At 42.8% G+C, this 19,653-nt stretch overlaps 1 protein-coding gene across 5 annotated transcripts in view; it reads left to right on the forward strand.

Annotated features, from left to right (window-relative positions):
• Positions 1-12,024: 12,024 nt before the first annotated feature.
• The window catches only part of LOC5567517 (A disintegrin and metalloproteinase with thrombospondin motifs 9), a 745,053-nt gene continuing 737,424 nt past the window's right edge, over positions 12,025-19,653 (forward strand). For 2 of the 5 annotated variants that reach the window (XM_021852717.1, XM_021852719.1), the window contains exon 1: positions 12,025-13,415. The gene's annotated coding sequence lies outside the window, so the exon portion shown is untranslated. The remainder of the gene's footprint in view (positions 13,416-19,653) is intronic. The other 3 variants (XM_021852714.1, XM_021852718.1, XM_021852716.1) reach the window with 3 other exon arrangements.

A 19,653-nucleotide genomic window follows, 5' to 3' on the forward strand; every position in this document is an offset into this window, starting at 1 on the left:
AACGAGATGGAACTCCAGGAGAAACTGGAGCAGGGTAAGCAGATCGCACGCAAACATGAACTGCTAAATCGGAAAGACGGCGAAGAAGGAAACAGTGTGCGGAGTATGCGGAAAGGAGTGCGAAGCGCACCGAAGATTGAGTACGGCAGACGAAGGCAGCTGATGAGGTAATCGGTGGACAGATACCTGCGTCATCGTCTGTGAATGCTGATTTGTCGGTATGTGCGTCCTCAAGAAATCTGCAAGTATAGTACACCCTTCCTCAACTTCGTTGAGAATTCCACCTGCTATTTTCTCACCTGTCGGTGATGGCTGGGTTGATGTGGGATTAGAAGCGAAGTCGATCCCACGGATCTTGGGAAGCATCACAATCGGCCCTGGAGATTCTCTTGAAGGCGCTGTCGGAGGAGACGCGGAAAAGGACGTTCAGAGAAAGGGACTGTCAGATTTGCCGTTCGTCGATCTTCAGCCCTATGCAGATCTGCTAAAGGTTGAAGAAATCGTTCCAAGGGCTAGTGCTAGCGTCATGCCGGGTATAAATCGTATTGGTACTAACTACAAACGATGGAGTGTCGAAACAGGTGAGCTCCGAAAGCAACAACGATAATCGGAAGTAGAGCATCGAGCCATCCAGGACCTTGTTGTAAAACACCAGTTGGACGTCGACACAAGACGGAAACGCGAGGTTGAGCTAGTGAACCAAATAAAAAGTTTGCAGTGGCGGCATGATAACGAGCTGCAGCTGATACGTGAATCGGAAGAAGGTTTACGAATCCAGCTTAATCAACGAGACCGTGAACAGGCTGTGTTGAAGGTTCAGGTGGAAACCCTGGAGAAACTTATCGTCGAGGAGAAGGAGCGGAGTCGTGCAACGGAAGTGAAACTTCAGGAGCTACTCATGCTGCGCAACAAGGAATGCGAAGCGCTGCAACTACAGCTGGCAGAGCTGGAGAGTGAATTTCAGTGTCTGCGTGACAGCGAACAGCTGCTGAGAACCCAACTAGAAGCAGCAGAGCAACGCGAAAATGAATCATACCGTCTACGGAACGAAGCGATGAAGGAGTATTGGGACCTGCACGACGAAGTTCAACAGTTCATCAGCGGTACTCGAGATGGGCTGGGAGATAGCGGTTGTTCTCCTCCATTGCCTCATCCGCCTGCGTCTTGGTTTGAATCTACGAATCTGGTTTGCCGTAACATCGTTTGGACCAGGGTTCTGAATTTTCGTATCAATGATGCGAAATCTACGATTTTTCGCACGTAAGGAGAATGCTTTTTTCGCTTCCTCGCGTGAACATCTTTTATCGCTCACACTAATTTTCCTTGGAGCTACGATGGAGGATAACCGAAAATCACTCCACTCTGTGGATAATTTGATTTTCACTCCATCATATTTTCGCTCACCAACTGCTCCCGAGAATTATTACTATGTGGATAAACAAAAACTAGTGCCGGTGACGGGATTCGAAGCTAGAACATTGCTCAAAACAATCGCGACGCGTGCACGCTAACCATGCTACCACACCAACTTGACGAAAGAAGTGGTTAATTTGGTGCATAAAAGCAACTGCTGCTCGTGGCGATGGATACAGGAAAAATTCTCCATGGATCGGAGAAAGAGAAAACAAACTTCTCACAGCTGCGGAAATGTGCAATTATCTATTTTCGCTTTGTTTTGTGGACGGATAAAATCGCTGAAAATTGTTGTGAGGGATAAATCCATTATCGTGAGAGTGAGTGAGAATTCGGTAGCCTGGTTTGGACACCCACCCACCCCCTTCAGCGTTATGACATTTGTGAATGGGCCCTAAGCTACCAGGAACGGTAAAATTCAGCTGGGCGCTTAACCAAGAGCAAGTTTCAATGGTGAATTTGAACGTATTCAGCGACTACATGGCGAAGGTGTCGTCGTCGGCTAGTGGCGTAACGCATCTTGCAAGTATCCCACAAATAGCTGTGAAAGAAGAACGAAGGCGACCAAAGGACAGATCGTTTGTGAACGCGCACGTGACTTCAGAGCAGCCGAAAGCAAATCACCGAGAAGTGACGCAAAAAGCGGGAACCGGATCCAACAGTGGACAGCTGAACTAGAAGGGTGCCAAATCTTGTTCCGTATGCAACGTCGAAAGCCACCAAATCGAAAACTGCTCATCGTTCAAAAGGCTGGATTTAGACGGTAGATGGAAGGCAGTGAATGCAAACAAACTGTGCGCTCGTTGTCTCACGTCACATGCTCGGTGGCCATGTAAAGGAGAAGTTTGCGGAATCAACGACTGCCCAAAGCGACATCATCGTTTACTTCACTTCGAACCTCCAGCGACTTCTAAGACTACTAGTGCGGTGGTCTCAGTTCATCGTCAGCTGTCGTCATCCACTCTCTTCCGCATCCTGCCAGTGACTTTATTCGGGGCAAAGGGACATTTCAACACCTTCGCATTCCTAGACGACGGATCTTCAGTAACACTCGTCGAGCGATCGATCGCTGTAGCTCTTGGTGCCAGCGGAGAAGTTGATCGCCGGAACAGAGGTCGTCACGATGGAGATTTCCGAGGCCGGTGTCAACAAGCGATACAAGTTGTCCGAGGTCTACACGGTCGACAATCTCGGCTTACCACAGCAGATCACAGACTATGCTGAGCTTGCTAGTCGATACATACATCTCAAAAAGCTTCCGGTGAAAAGCTTCAGGTTTGATGTACCAGGAATACTAATCGGACAAAGCAACGTCCATCTTCTCGCTGCACTGAAGTTGCGTGAAAGGAAGTTAAATGAACCGATTGCAACCAAGACCAGGATTGGATGGGCAGTATGTGGCAGTCTACGGAAGCCACGAGCTAACACAATACACAGACAACTACATGTGCACGCTGAACCGACCACAGAGGATCTCCACGAGTACGTCAGTCGTTTTTTCGACATCGAGAGTTTGGGTGTAGCTCTTGTGCCTGCCGTGAAAGGTGTGGAAGAACAACGTGCCCACAGTATCCTGGAAGCGATCACACGCCGGTTGAACAGCGAGAAGTTTGGGAGAGGCCTGCTCTGTAACCATGACTTTAAAAAATTTCCAGACAGTCGGCCGATGGCGGAACGAGGTTTTAGGTTCCTGGAAAATCGTTTAGCTCGAGACTCGCAGCTTTACGACAGCGTTCGTCAGCAAATAGCTGACTTTAAAGCCAAGGGTTACACACACGAAGCGACAGCGGAGGAAATTAAAGGATTCGACCTGCGTCGCACCTGGTTTTTACCGATGGAGTCGTCGTGAATGAAAAGAAGCCTTGGAAAGTTCGAGTGATCTGGGACGCAGTGGCTAAAGTTGACGGCGAATCATTGAACTCCATGTTGCTCAAGGGCCCGGACCTTCTGACTCCGTTACTATCCGTGATGTTTCCGTACCGGGAGCGTCAAGTCGCAGTGTCTGCAAGATGTTTCTGCAAATCTCGATCCGGCTGGAAGATCGCAGTGCTTTACAGTTTCCCTACAGGGATTCTCCTGAACTGCCAATGAGTACTATGGTGTCCGACGTGGCAATATTCGGAGCAGCCTGTTCTCCTGCACAAACCTAAATGCATCAGAACAAGAAACAGAGTTTCCCAGAGGTGCAGCGGCGATAAAGAAAAGGCACTACGTGGACGACTATGTGAATAGTCACGATACGGCGGAAGAAGCTATCGAGGTGGCGAAAAAAGTGCACCTCAGGCGTGCGGGATTTCATATCCAAAATAGGATGTCCAGTGACAGAAGAGTAGTCGAGCAGCTAGGAGAACCGAACCAGAAGACTGCAAAAGCCATGCCATGCTAAAAGGAAAAGGACATCGGGCTTGAACGGGTGTTAGGAATGGCGTGGAGACAAGATGAGGATGTCTTCGCCTACACGTTGCAGTTTGGCGAGAATGTGCGTATGCTGATGGAAAACACCACGCTACCGACGAAAAGGAAAATGCTTCGGCTCGTTATGAGCATCTACGACCCGTTAGGGCTAGTGGCGTCATTCGTAATCCACGGGAAAATTCTTATCCAAGAAGTGTGGCGGTCCAAAACAGATTGGGATAGCTGTATTTCCGAAGAGATTGCCACGCGCTGGACAGATTGGATCGCTGTGCTCAAGAGGATGGATGGATTGCGTATACCACGGTGCTACTTCTCAGGATACGACCCAGCGAGCTTCAAAACTCTTGAGTTACCGTCGGACGGGGCTACTTTTGATTCCAGGGGCTACTTTGGACACTCACCTTTTGTATTTATTAGCAGCGTGAATATTAATCTGAGCTATTTTGTGTCTTCAGCACTTTTATTCACCAATATATGCTCTATCACTAGGCATGATTTTTTCTTGGAACAACATCAACAATAACAGGATAAACAAGAAAACGTTTCAAAAAAGCCCGAATAAATATTCACAAGGTATAAAACATTGGCTATACAAACATTGTTTTAATTTTACCCATGTCTTGGAAACTTATTGGAAGCATCACAAAACTATCGAATCGTCATGTTTCATGAAAATCATGTGATTTGTTTTGCTTAAAATTGTTGTTTTATTAAAATAATTGATCAAAGGTCTTATTATTGCGACTTTAATTTTATTATAATGTTTTGGTTTGTGTATTTTAGAACTTAAAAAAAATTAAATAAATGTTTGTAAAAGTGAACAGACATAAAACGCATATATTTCAATACGTATCAATGCCAAATTCACAACATAATCTCTAAAAAAACAATTTTTCGTCATAATTTACATGAATGTGTAGTACAGAACAGTTGCATCCTTCAAATGCCTAAATTAAACTACTCTTAAGCCAGCTCTAAACTGCTTGGAAGCTAAAAGCATATTACAAAAGCAAACTTACAATGAACAAACTTTTAAATGAAAATTACTTACTGGTATTAAATTAGTTACCGGTATTAATGTGATCCTTCAACATATCGTTCATATAACAGTAAGAATAGGAAAAAAAAAGAGTTTTTGTACATAACTGATTTATCATCGCAGTACCTAGTAGTTACGTCGTTCGTTTATGTAAACTTGAAAATCGAGCATTCGTAACTGATAGTTCCATTTGAGAGGAAGTTGAAAATTTAAGCTTCATACTGCAAACTGAGAATAGTGAATGGCATGTTTCGTTGAAATTTGGTCTATATGTGTAATTGATTCTAGCTTTGCAATTTTCTACATTAAGTTTATCAATGAAAAACGTTCCATAACATCACAGTGGACGACAATTTATTGAATCAGTTTGAAAGTTATAAAAAAAAAAATCATTTCATGATCAAATTGTGAAAATGTCCAAAGTAGCCCCTTTTTTGTCTTGAAGGACACGCTTTTTTCGCTATTCAAGCATGTTTGTTATTTCTTGATGGATTTGTCTCATATTTTGCACATTTGTTACTTACATATACAACTTAAATATAGGCAAAAATTATCAACATCTATCCATAATTCTAAGAGTTACAAATCCTTAAAGTTAAAGAATGTGGAAATAATGTCTAAAGAAGCCCCGTTTGACGGTACACATTTTTGTGGACGCGAGCGAACAGGCTTTTGCAGCAGTAGCATACTTCCGGATCGTAGACCAGGGACAGATACGAGTCGCACTTGTCTCATCGAAAACGAAAGTCGCTATACTTAGAGGACTTTCAATACCACGGTTGGAGTTGATGGCAGCGTTGCTTGGAGCTCGTCTACGCAGGACTGTTGAGGAAAACCACACGCTGAAGGTACAGAAAACCTGCTTCTGGAGCGATTCATCTACGGTTTGTTCGTGGATCAGGTCTGAAACGCGTCGATATCGTCAGTTTGTCGCCTTCAGAGTCGATGAAATATTGAGTCTCTCTAAAATTGATGAGTGGCAGTGGATTTCGACGAAGATCAATGTTGCAGATGAAGCCACCAAGTGTCCCCACACCAAGGTCCGTCGTGTAATGTGGACAACCGCTGGTTCCAGGGTCCTGAGTTCCTCTACAGCAGCAGTGCAGATTGGTCGATGACTACAGACGAAGATACGGATGAAAGTGATATGGAACTATGGGAGGCGAACGTCTTCAGTCATCATATCAAGAAGCCAATGATAGACATTAACAGATTTTCGCGGTTTGAGCAAATGTTGCGTTCTGTAGCATATGTCCACCATTTCGTGAACAGCCTACGCTCCAAAACGGTTAACGAATCGGCGGATTCCGCCGGCTTGACTAGTGCAGAGCTCCAAAAAGCAGAAAAAACGTTGTGGGCGATTGCTCAGTCCGCGGCGTTCCCTGAGAAAGTTGCGACCCTGAAGCAGAACCCGAGCTTCGATTCGGCTGGTCCATTGAGCTGAAATCGAATTCAGGTTAACTTCTGCGTTCATGAGTCCTCTCATGGCGTAGTGGTAACGCGCAGTGTTGGGAAACTCGTGCTCGCGAGTAAAAAAATACTCACTCTCGTACTCGTTTGCGAGTAATACTCACGCTGTGAGTCACTCATTCCTTACTCTAACTCACGCGAGAGTATGACGTCATAACTCACTGCGAGTATTACTCACGTAGAGAGTAATACTCGCAGTGAGTATGACGTCATTACTCTCGGTGAGTGAGCAAGTTACTCTTTGTGAGTATGGTGAGTAACCAATTTCCATAGCAAAATAAAATGTAAATAATTCAAAGTGTTTACAGCTGCTGTCGACTTCAGTGTGTATTGTGATATGCAGTTTTATAGTATGGTTGTTTAAACTTTACCGAATTCAGAGCCAGTTTTTCAAAATGGATAAACAAGTTATAATGGCGAAAGTCCGATTGTGTTCAAATACTTTCCAGACCAATTTATTTCGTTTAGTGGCATAAAATAAATACTGTAACTTTTTCTGAACGCGTTTATGTTATTGATATTCAAAGTTGAATTGAAATATTAGTAAAAATGGAATAAGGTACCGTGGTGCAAGTGGGTAATGGAAATCGTATAGTTGGGATTCTTCAAATTTTAAAGACTTTAAATTGAAATAAATGAGGTCGTCTTAATTTTTTAACTTGACCCCCACCAAATATAAACAGTAGGCAAAAATTGATTTTTATGTAAAAAAAGAAAAAAATACAGAAAAAGTTTTTGCAAAATGTCACTTTTCACTTGCTCAACAAGTTTTTGAACAATAAATTGAAATTTACGATTTCTATTAACTTCAACATTAGTTAAGGTGTCCTGTTCCTTAGGTAAGTAACATGTAAACGAAGAAAATTTTATTCTTGTCAATTGAATTTTCTTCTGTTCAGTTTCGGCTCTGTAGAATTTCCACCGGTCGTCATTTGTTTCTAAGAAAGTCGAATATGACATAAGATAACTCTTCGGGAGAAATTATTTTTTGTAACGGAATCCTTCAAAAGTATTCGGTTTCTTTTTTGTGTGAATATACCCATACCCCACTTTTATGTTTTGGACTAGCTTTACATTTACATTCCATGAGATTCCCGTGCGTTCTCTTATATTGCAACTTTTGAATCAACGTTTTTCTTTCAATCGGCTGTCCGAAGTAGACACATCAATATCGTCTGGCAATCTCTTTTAGAGAAGTTCCATGATTAGTAATAGCTTTTATCGCTTTGAGTATTGTGTTTCTTGAATTTGAAGCACGTTCCGATTTTCTATGATAATTGCGAACCTTGTTTACTAATAGCTACCTAAAAAGAAAACACAAATTCAATCTCTAATGAGAAACTTTTTACTTGCCCCACTTGATTAGAAAATTGATGGTGTTTGAATTTAGTTATTTTTATGTCTAGGTCGAATTAATCCCAAAACTTTTATTTATTTTGTCAGAAAGCCGGAAAAAATGAAAATTGAAAAACTGGTGCTGAAGTTGTCGCACAAAATATTGCTGGCAACGCTGTTTGGCAAACCAATTAGCCGCTTATTAGTTTTGGCACGAATTTGAGATACGTTTTGTCGAGTCTCTGTCTCAGGTTTTTATTATTGCAGTAGTGCTGCATCTCGTAAAGTAGAGAATAAAAAATAGTCAATTGGCAAATAAATAAAGCTCATAGTTGATAAATGTGGAAATGCTCAAATCATAAGAACTTTAAACTAAAAAGCAGAATCTGGCCCAGTAGAGGTGTAACGTCAGAAGAAAAGAGCATTTACGATGCAACATGCGCAGCGAAACACCAAACATAAATTACAGCTTGTGTTAAGAATTCATATTACAATAACGTTTTGCGTGCATCAAATAGTTTTCAGAATAAAATTTTCATGTTATCATTTGAATAAGGTCACCCCAAGAATAGCCTTACTTATTACTTATTACTTATTTGAGCCATTCGCAAGCTTTTAGAATATTTACAATTTTTCAAGTGAGTAAAATTACTCACGAGTGAGTAAATGTTAGTCGAAAACTCACTCACGAGTATGAGCTGTACAACTGAAACTCACGACTGAGTATACTCACGCGAGAGTTCAAGCTGTACAACTCATACTCGCGAGTGAGTTTGCAGTTTTCAGTGAGTACTCACGAGTTTCCCAACACTGCTCACGGCGCGATCGGTCGCATATTAGATATAGATTATTTTCCCGCGATTTCGAGTAGTTTTAAGTTACGTTCAATATAGTGATTAGTTGAGAACCGAGAAGAGTTTAATTTAACGACACGAAACGAAAGTCCCGCGTCCACTCAGAATCGTTGTTGAAGCTGGAATCTGTGGTTCTTCTGCTGCTTAATTGGTGGCTTTTGCAATTGGTATCGTGAACGGAATACTATCACTGCGGTGTGTATGGGACGATAAAATTTCCCTGGTGCTATCGGTGACAGAGTGTACGATAAGTAAACTATTCCTTATGAGTACCTAACGAAATATTTAGAAATCGCAAATAACAATATTATCACATTTTTTTACAGACAACATCTCCTGATAAATCAGCTAGCGCATGTAAGACCACTTACATGTCAGTGTTTAACCTATATAAATTTTGTATTTGTTCTGAGAGTTTATTAGACCAACCAGCCCATATAAACATAACAGACACATCAATTTTCCGTAGTCGTATCCTTGTTGAAATCAAATGTTACTGGATTGCATTGCTCATTGCTTTATCTAATGGAGCAATGAATCAAATTCTAATCAAGCGTATTCTTGAACCTATAATAATTATTATATAGTGAACCAGATGTGTGAAACATAAAAAAGTAGTATTTATATGGTGCACATCCTCACATACCTGCTTAATATTCGTTAACATTCCAAATTAATATACTAAATTGATGCCAATATTCTTCTGAAATGATGCACGTTTCCCTGAAGTCATCCAGTGCTAAAAAATATTGATTTGACTAATTCAATGGTTGAATAATTAAATTTCAAAAGATATTGATGTTATGCTTATTACACTTTTTGTGATTAAAAATGCCAAATGTTCAAACTTGATCAGAAAATAATCCAAGGGTGCTGCAAATCATTTGAAAACGGCCTCTTTCTACACTTTTCTTGCACTTCAAGACCCATATAAACGCGTCCCTGATCCATCCAAAAAATTTTTTTTGTCGAACAGTGTAAGAGCTTTGTATGCCCTTATCCAAGCTCTCTTGAATGACTTTAATTTTATTTTTAGACCAGATGTCAACCTTCGAACGCTTAACAATCGCTTATTCATCCTTTATTCAACAATAAACCAAAATAAGTGTAAAAATATTTACAGGTTCATGTTTTTGAAGTTTTATTAATGCAACTATTAATGCAACAACTAGGGACCCAGATAGCCGTAGCGGTAAACGCGCTGCTATTCATGCTGAGGGTCGTGGGTTCGAATCCCACTGGTCGAGGATCTTTTCATGAAGGAAATTTTCTCGATTCCCAGGGCATAGAGTATCTTCGTACCTGCCACACGATATACACATGCAAAAATGGTCAATCGGCAAAGAAAGCTCTCAGTTAATAACTGTGGAATGCTCATAAGAACAGTAATCTGAGAAGCAGGCTTTGTCCCAGTTGGGACGTAACGCCAGAAAGAAGAATAAGAAGAATAATGCAACTAACAATTTCAAGGACATAGTGGATATATGTGGTGTAGTTTAAAGACAAATGTTAATAATTATGAACAGTTGAGGATCGAACTGGGATTCACCGATTTATAACCACTTACTTTGACATCTGCTCCACATGAGACTGCATGAACATTACTCAAAGCAATAGAATAACTTATCGACTTGTCTGAATAAGGGCTATATTGCTTTGAGGCTGGAAAAGTGATGATATGCAAAAACTCTTAGCTGTCAGAAGTGTGTTTAGATTTTTTGTTTTCAAACAGAATCCCCGATAACTTTCGATTGCCGATTGTTTAATTCTTGTAAACGGTGACAGGTACTGGTACCGTTGTTTTCAGATTTCACGAAGGAGGGAAAGAGAGCAATTTTCTGTCACCGTGCAATGGGCAATGGTCGATCAAGTTGAGGACGATCTGCGGACCCTTTGCAGAATGCGTGGCTGGTGACGGACAGACATGGACCAAGTCGAATGGAGACGTCTCCTACGTACAGCAATGGGCACCCAGGCCTTAGCCGGACTGGTAATTAAGTATGAATATGGTACATATATATGACCGAAACGTCAGGTGTAGTCCGGAAATCCATTTATAATTCATAAAGACTGAGAGCCTATAATGGATAGCAACACCACCCTCCAATCCGTATCGTGCCCGATGGTATTCTAGCGGAAGTTTAATCAAAGTAAAATTAATACGAGGAGGTATCTTTACGAAATTTAAAAAATCTGTAGTTATTGTGTCATTGCAGAAGAAAGTCTATAGAAGTGCTTCGAAATAAAAGCTAACACGTTGCTGCCCATCGACGATCTCCGACATAATTTCAACCAAATTTCACACTCTTAAACACAGCTTGTTGCTCGTGAGCTATTCAATACGCATAATCAACGATAAATTTTGCAAAACTGCTCGATTAACCGTCACTCAACAAAAGAGAGAGGCAGAGAGAGGAAAGATCTCTGCACATTCGAAACATACACTTTCAAATAAATTATCACAGATGATGGATACGATTTACACGATATAGGAATGCAATAATGGCAACTTAGGCAAAGAAAGCTCTCAGTTAATAACTGTGGACTTAGAAGCTGAGAAAACCTCTGTGTGCGCTTACTAACAGCAAGACCAAAAATGCGTTCTTGGTAGAATGAAGACAAAATGTATGAAGCAAATAAACTCGTTCTTTGCTGTGTTTCATCAGTTAACCGTGTGAGAGACCAACCCGAAATCGGAATGGTTGATAACAACGACCACGAATCATCGCATGGGACCCGAGGAGAGTGGGAGATTTCTGGCTGAAACGTGATGCTGCTGCTTCTTCGATGGACCATGTTGCGTGACTGATAGTGCGTGGTTAGTTGCACTGAAAGAGTACCTACAGCCTCACAGATGTTCGATGTTCACCCGATATAAGGAAGAGCGAGAGAATCAGCGCGCGGGCGCGCGATCGCTTGCAAGAGACCGAACCGAAGGCACGGTTAAGTTGTTTCAAACGTTCGTGAGTGTTCACGATATTCGGTGGACTGTCGAGCAGATTGGCTGCGGCATTTGGATGATTGTTCGTTTGTCCACTTATCGAGCAGTTGAACAAAGTAAAACAGTTTTTGGTCTTTAAAATGGAAAGATTATAGGTAAATCTCTTTATTTCCACAAACAGTTTTGATTAATGTTGGTCGAGCCAGACACTTGATAGATATGGATTAATGCCACTTTTCGTTAGATGAAATTAATGGAATTCGCTAGTGCATTTCGCTGTGTGCAATATGTTTGACCATCCATAACTCGAGAACAAATTGTTAGATTTGAACGGTTTTTGATTTGTTCTGTAGGGTGTAAGGTTTAGGATGAGTTAGGAAGAAGAAACGTGTGTTCATTAGATAGTCACTGCTAACGAAAGAGCTGAAGGATATTTGTGGAACCGGTTCGGTTGTGTGTGCGCTGCACCATAAATACTGAGTGAGAGAATGTCGCTCAGAGTAAAGGCAGTGAAGCAGCTTCGATGGAATGATTAAAACCAAGCATGGTACCAGCCGATTCCGCGATCGCAAGAAGAACTAGTTTCAATTCAAACGTTGACGACGCCGGTGGCAGCTCCTGCTCGCGAGTTCGTGGTTGGAGTTTGGGAGTGGAAAGGACTTAGAACTTTCGCACACTTTGGTTCTTTTGGAAGTTTTGGTTTCAGTTTCTGTTGAGTGTTGCATTTTCTGGTAGTGCTGCATTACGCATCAGCATATCAGTGAAAAATCGTGAGAACGCTTTTGCAAGATTGAGAACTTAAGTTGCTTACGCTGCAGAACTGAAGGAAGCGAAGTTTTGGGAAAGTACTTGGACCCCTGAAGGAAGGTTTAGCTATCGATAGATCTTTGAGGCGATGAAGAGTGATTCTGATTTCATTCATTGAGTTCATTCACAAGGACGATCTTTCGAGTTATTCACGACGGTGTACGGTGACCACAAAGCTTGGTGGATTGGGATCGTGGAATTGCTTACTCGGAAGAAGTCTTGGCTTGCAGTTGGTTGGGGCTTCTGGTGTAGAACTCGCGGTGGAATTGCTGCAGTTGCAAAGTTTCAAATTCAGACCTGAATCGTGCCTGGGTGAGTCGAGGTGAGGAAAATTCCAACAAACGGTGCTTTCCGGTGCGGTGTACCACGATCGTTTTCAGGTTGGGTAAACTGCACCTTTTCGAGGAAGATCCGAATGATATCAGATTCGGTGTGAAACGCGTCTACCATACAAGAACACTGTGTGTTAGATGGGGCTGCCGTATACGAGTTTGCCGGTATAATAGAAGATCAAGTATATGATCGAAGCCGTGTTGAATATTCATAAGAATTGATTTTCGGGATCCAACCAGTTTTTTTACACGCTCTTGCACTCTCTTTCTCTCAGTTTGTTCGGTGAATAGTGGCGTTTGGTTCCGCGTTCTGTTCGATTGACCGTGACCGTGATTGTTGGTTTATTCGCGAGGCGAAGAATTTCTTAACTTCATCACAGTATCTCAATAAGAAGAAGAAGGAGAATCGCTAAGAATCTGAGAGCGAACAGTGAACCGAAGTGACATTTCTACCGTCGAAAGGAATTCGCACTGTAATTCACGCGCGGTGAAAATTCAAAAGAAAATCCCGCGCGCGCCTCTTTTTGGTGGCGGAACGTCTAGAAGAAAAATCACCAACTGAAGAGTGAAGTGTCTGTCGTGCCGGCTGCCGACTTCTGTGCCGCAAAAAAAGGGGTGAGAGCAATAAAAAGGAAAATATTTGTAAGCTGCTGAAAGAGCAGGGAAAGTTGCTTAGTTTAATGTTGGCGGTTTTAATGCGAAAAAGTAAATCACACTAGGCGGGCCCTGTGAGCAATAGAATAGTGTGGGCGAAAAACGGAAAATCCTATCCTGGTGGGAGAAAGTGAGAGACTCCCATTACAAATAAGGTAAGATTAGTAAACACTCGGAATAATATGAACGTAAATTTCACTGGAAAAAGTTAGTAAACTTTAAAAATTAGTGTTTTTACTTTAATGTGGTAGCCCCTCTAAAAATTTCTATAAACCTGCAATGAAATTCTTGTGAAAATCACATGAGCAGTTCAATATCAATATTTATATGTATTCCTAGTGAATTCTACTTCATTGGAAGTTTAATTGATGAAAGGATGTTATCCGGCGCGGTAAATGGCTGGGCATGGCGTACCATTGGTACCTCGCGTACCTGCAGGAAAAAAATAGACCCCTTTGTGCGGTCCTTAGCCTCTTGCCCAGCAACTCCTATCCCTACCTCCTCGTGGTACTGGCCGGGGTACGAGTAACCTTGGGGAAGATCGGGTAACCAACCCCCGGTGGGAACTTTGGTCGTATGCTGACAGGGAAGGGGGGGTTTGCTTTTGCAAACCTGGAGCGTCTGTACTCCACGTTAGGAGCGGCTCAAAACAGCGTCTGTTCCCCCGGAAATCTAGGGGGTTGGTGTCAGGCCCTGCAAGCCAGCCGTAAAAACACATCAGCACAGGAACGTCAACGAGAGAATACGGACCGGAACAATCGGCAAAGACCACAGCGACGAAAATGGAATAGCGATTGGAAACTCGGTACGTGGAACTGCAAATCTCTCAACTTCATTGGAAGTACTCGCATACTCTCCGATGTACTGAAGACTCGCGGTTTCGACATCGTAGCGCTGCAGGAGGTGTGCTGGACAGGAGCATTGGTGCGAACGTTTAGAGGTAATCATACCATCTACCAGAGCTGCGGCAACACACGCGAGCTGGGAACAGCTTTCATAGTGATGGGTGATATGCAAAGGCGCGTGATCGGGTGGTGGCCGATCAATGAACGAATGTGCAAGTTAAGAATCAAAGGCGGATTCTTTAACTTCAGCATAATCAACGTGCATAGCCCACACTCCGGAAGCACTGATGATGACAAGGACGCATTTTACGCGCAGCTCGAACGCGAGTACGACCGCTGCCCAAGCCACGACGTCAAGATCATCATAGGAGATTTGAACGCTCAGGTTGGCCAGGAGGAGGAGTTCAGACCGACGATTGGAAAGTTCAGCGCCCACCGGCTGACGAACGAGAACGGCCTACGACTGATAGATTTTGCCGCCTCCAAGAACAGCACCTATTTCCCGTATCGGTACACCTGGAGATCACCTCAGCAGACAGAATCGCAAATCGACCACGTTTTGATCGATGGACGGCACTTCTCCGACATAACCGACGTCAGAACCTATCGTGGCGCCAACATTGACTCCGACCACTTCCTGGTGATGGTGAAACTGCGCCCAAAACTATCCGTCATCAACAATGTACGGTACCGACGCCCGCCCCGGTACAATCTCGAGCGGCTGAAACAACCGGATGTCGCCAATGCGTACGCGCAGCATCTTGAGGCAGCGTTGCCGGATGAGGGCGAGCTCGATAGGGCCCCTCTTGAGGACTGCTGGAGGTCAGTCAAAGCAGCCATTAACGACGCTGCCGAAAGCGTTGTCGGATATGTGGAACGGAGCTCAAGAAACGATTGGTTCGACGAGGAGTGCCAGGAGGTTTTAGAGGAGAAGAATGCAGCGCGGGCTGCAATGCTGCAGCATGGTACGCGGCAAAACGTGGAACGATACAGATTGAAGCGGAAACAGCAAACCCGCCTATTCCGGGACAAAAAGCGCCGCCTGGAAGAGGTGGAATGCCAAGCGATGGAGTTGCTGTACCGTTCTCAAGAAACGCGGAAGTTCTATCAGAAGCTCAACACATCCCGCATCCGCGAGCTGAGATGTGCCGGGATAAGGATGGGAGCATCTTGACGAACGGACGCGAGGTGATCGAAAGGTGGAAGCAGCACTACGATGAACACCTGAATGGCGCAGAGAACACAGGCACAGAAGGTCACGACAGCGAAGGCGATGGCTACGTCAGCACTACGGACAGCGGAAATCAACCAGCTCCCACGATGGGGGAAGTTAAGGATGCCATTCAACAGCTCAAGAACAACAAAGCCGCTGGCAAGGATGGTATCGGAGCCGAACTCATCAAGATGGGCCCGGACAGGTTGGCCGCTTGTCTGCATCGGCTAATAGTCAGAATCTGGGAAACGGAACAGCTACCGGGGGAGTGGAAGCAAGGCGTTATATGCCCTCTCTACAAAATGGGCGACAAACTGGAGTGTGAAAATTATCGTGCAATCACCATCCTAAACGCCGCCTATAAAGTGCTATCCCAGATTCTCTTCCGTCGTCTATCACCTATAGCAAACGAGTTCGTGGGAAGTTATCAAGCAGGTTTCATCGACGGCCGCTCGACAACGGACCAGATCTTTTCCGTGCGGCAAATCCTCCAGAAATGCCGTGAGTACCAGGTCCCTACGCACCATTTGTTCCTCGATTTCAAGGCGGCATACGATAGTATCGACCGCATAGAGCTATGGAAAATCATGGACGAGAACAGCTTTCCCGGGAAGCTCACAAGATTGATCAGAGCAACGATGGACGGTGTCCAAAACAGCGTGAAGATCTCGGGCGAACACTCCAGTTCGTTCGAGTCTCGGCGGGGACTACGACAGGGCGACAGACTTTCGTGCTTGTTGTTCAATATTGCGCTTGAAGGTGTGTGCGGAGAGCCGGACTTAACAGTCGAGGCACGATTTTCACGAGATCCGGACAATTTGTTTGCTTCGCGGACGACATGGATATTATTGGGAGAAAATTTGAAACGGTGGCAGATTTGTTCATCCGCCTGAAACGCGAAGCAACAAGAGTCGGGCTAATGGTGAATGCGTCGAAAACAAAGTACATGCTGGTTAGTGGAACTGAGCGCGACAGGGCCCGCCTAGGAAGCAGTGTTACGAATTCGAGGTGGTGGACGAGTTCGTCTACCTCGGATCCTTGTTGACGGCTGACAACAATGTTAGTCGGGAAATACGAAGGCGCATCATCAGCGGAAGTCGTGCCTACTATGGGCTCCAGAAGAAACTGCGGTCAAGAAAGATTCACCCCCGCACCAAATGCACGATGTACAAAACGCTCATAAGACCGGTAGTCCCCTATGGGCATGAGGCGTGGACTATGCTCGAGGAGGACTTGCAAGCTCTTGGGGTTTTCGAACGCCGAGTGCTAAGGACGATCTTCGGCGGCGTGCAGGAGAACGGCGTGTGGCGGCGAAGGATGAACCACGAGCTCGCTCAACTCTACGGCGAACCCAGTATCGTGAAGGTAGCTAAAGCTGGAAGGATACGCTGGGCAGGGCATGTTGCAAGAATGCCGGACAACAACCCTGTAAAGATGGTGTTCGCCACAAATCCGGTCGGAACAAGAAGGCGTGGGGCGCAGCGAGCTAGGTGGATTGACCAGGTACACCAGGACCTGGAGAGCGTGGGTCACAGTCGAGGATGGAGAGAAGCGGCCATCCCGAGCAGGTGAAAAAAGCTCAGTAATAGCTAATTTTGATATGGACATCTAAAAGTGATATTAACTTGATAGATATAAGAGATAAAAGATCTGAAAATGATATCTAAAATTTACTCCTAGAATATCATTAGCATATCATATTTAGCTTTTTTAAGATCTAACCAATATCAGCGAGCTATTAATTTGATCTGCAAACATCAAATTTTGATATGGCTTAGAAGTTCCAGGAATAAAATTTAGATATTATCTTCAGATCTTTTATCTCTTATGTCAATCAAATCAATATCTCGATTTGATGGTCAGAACTTTGCTTCTGCTCGGGATGAACCGAGGGAATTGGCGAAATATTGTTGGCGAGGCTTTATCAAGATAATTGATGTAAAGCCAAATAAGTAAGTAGTATGTTATCCATCGCCATCAAGCTGTGTATTAGAATGTAATCTTGAACGAAACGTTGATTTTTTTTTATTGAATCGATTTTTTTTAATTTAATGGCTAATACGCATAAATTTAAATCTGAATGTAAAAAGAATGCAAAACACGCTTGTCCATTTAAAAACTGTAAAACTGTTACATTTTCTAGTAAAAATTATGTTGCTTTCATTCAATTTTGCTGTGGAACATTTTTACTAATGAAACATACATACATCTTCCAAGTGTTAAACTGGATGGATACGATTTGATTGATTATGGCGCGACTTGGCGCGTGCGGAAGGAATATCGACTGCCGAAGTGATCCGCAGTATGGCTTTTCTAGTCTCTGCAGTCGCCGAAGTGGATTAAATAGGAGAGGAAGTGAGGAAGAGGTTTTTTTTGCCCTTCTTTGTTTACCAAGTGCGGGTATAATTTGGGTAATGGATAGCGTGGTGAATTTTGCTGCTAGATTGCTGCTCTGCAGATTCGGAAATGATTGGAGGAAGTTTTTTTTTCTTCAACTTCTTTTATCGATTTATGGGTGCTGTAAATGGATCTGTGCTTTTTTGTGGGTACTTCATGATGGCCAGGACCTACTATCGATATCAACTGTAATGGTTTTTGTTTCTGGGGAGATGGTAAGAAGAAATCAAGTTAAGTAGCGTGCAATCTATTTCATGATTCGTCTAGTGCAGGGGTGAGTAGTCTAAAGTGAGCCCTTTCGAAATGTTCGTAATCATTCATTGCTGCTAGCGATGATGCCCCTCCAGAATTAACGCAAACTACAAGGCATTCATGGTACCATGCGGAAAAGTATTGCATTTTTGGTGAGCTCTTTCCACGATTATTTAATAATAATTTTGAATTAAAATTGGAGCTATCATCAGAGGCGTGTTTGAAAGCAAAGTAAACGTTGGCAAATATGAATGTGACTATATCTGAGGGGGGCCAAACGCAAAAGAGCGTAAGTGACATATTGGTCGATTTTGACTTGAACATGTTAAAAAAAAAACTACAGTTTCCGAGCTTTCAAACTATGTGTTAGCCACAAACGAAAAATCAGGGTTATACTATCAGAAAGGGGGCCCAGATAGCCGTAACGGTAAACGCGCAGCTATTAAGCCAGACCAAGCTGAGGGTATCCAGAAACTAATCTTCGGAGAGGTTTAAATAAAACGTCCAACTCACTTGAAAGTCACGATACAAGAGATCGATCCGTTGGGTTTATTCATTCTATATACCTTACAGCTATAATTTCGAGTTCACTCACGTGATTACTATAATAAAGTTCATTTGATATAATCTGAGGGTTTTGATCTTAAAGTCGAACATAACAGGTTCGAATCCCACCGATCGAGGATCTTTTCAGGTTGGAAATTTTCTCGACTTCCCAGGGCATATAGAATCTTCGTACCTGCCACACGATATACACATGCAAAAATGTTCATTGGCATAGTAAGCTCTCAGTTAATAACTGTGGAAGTGCTCATAAGAACACTAAGCTGAGAAGCAGGCTCTGTCCCAGTGGGGATGTAACGCCAGAAAGAAGAAGAACTATTAGAAAGAGCTGAGAAATTGCGAGAGTCTTATTAGAGACCTGACTGTATGTCATACAGAATTTCTCCATAAGTTTTTCTAACGCATAAAGAAGTTTTTGTAATACAGTCGACTCTCCACAACTCGATATTCAAGGGACCATCGACTTATAGAATTATCGAGTTATAGAATATACCAACGCAAAAAATCCCAAAATTGAAGAAACAAATTTCTGCATTTCCAATACATATATGATTACTACTGTAAGAAAGCAATGATATTTTGTTGATATTATTTTACAATTAATTATTTGAAAACTTTTTTTCGAAATGTTCGAAAAATCACATTTTTTTACCTACAATATTTTAATTTTTATTTTATTGTTTTTAAACATTTATTACAACTTGCAAGTATTTATTCACTTCCAAACAAGAATTAGTCCAAGTTTCCCCGTATAAGAAGGATTTTAAAATGGATATCGAGTTATGGAGGGAAATTTTCATCTCACGTGACATCGACTAATGGAGACATCGAGTTATAGAAATATCGACTTATGGAGAGCACGATGTATGGGAATTTGAAGGGACCGAAAAATCCATCGAGTTATAGAGTATATCGAGTTATAGAATATCGAGTTGTGGAGAGACGACTGTATTTCTTACAGTTGGTCGGCGTTAAGTCAGAGTGGACCAAGTGACATTTGTCATATTTTGAGAAAAATGGGTTTAAAGTTTAACGCTCTGTCATTTTTGAACTCGTTCAAAATTTGGTTCAATATTTCTACACATCTTTGTGTTACTTTCAAACAATATAATGTGATGTGGT

The sequence above is a fragment of the Aedes aegypti genome, chromosome 3, assembly GCF_002204515.2.
Source record: "Aedes aegypti strain LVP_AGWG chromosome 3, AaegL5.0 Primary Assembly, whole genome shotgun sequence".
Classification (NCBI taxonomy): domain Eukaryota; kingdom Metazoa; phylum Arthropoda; class Insecta; order Diptera; family Culicidae; genus Aedes; species Aedes aegypti.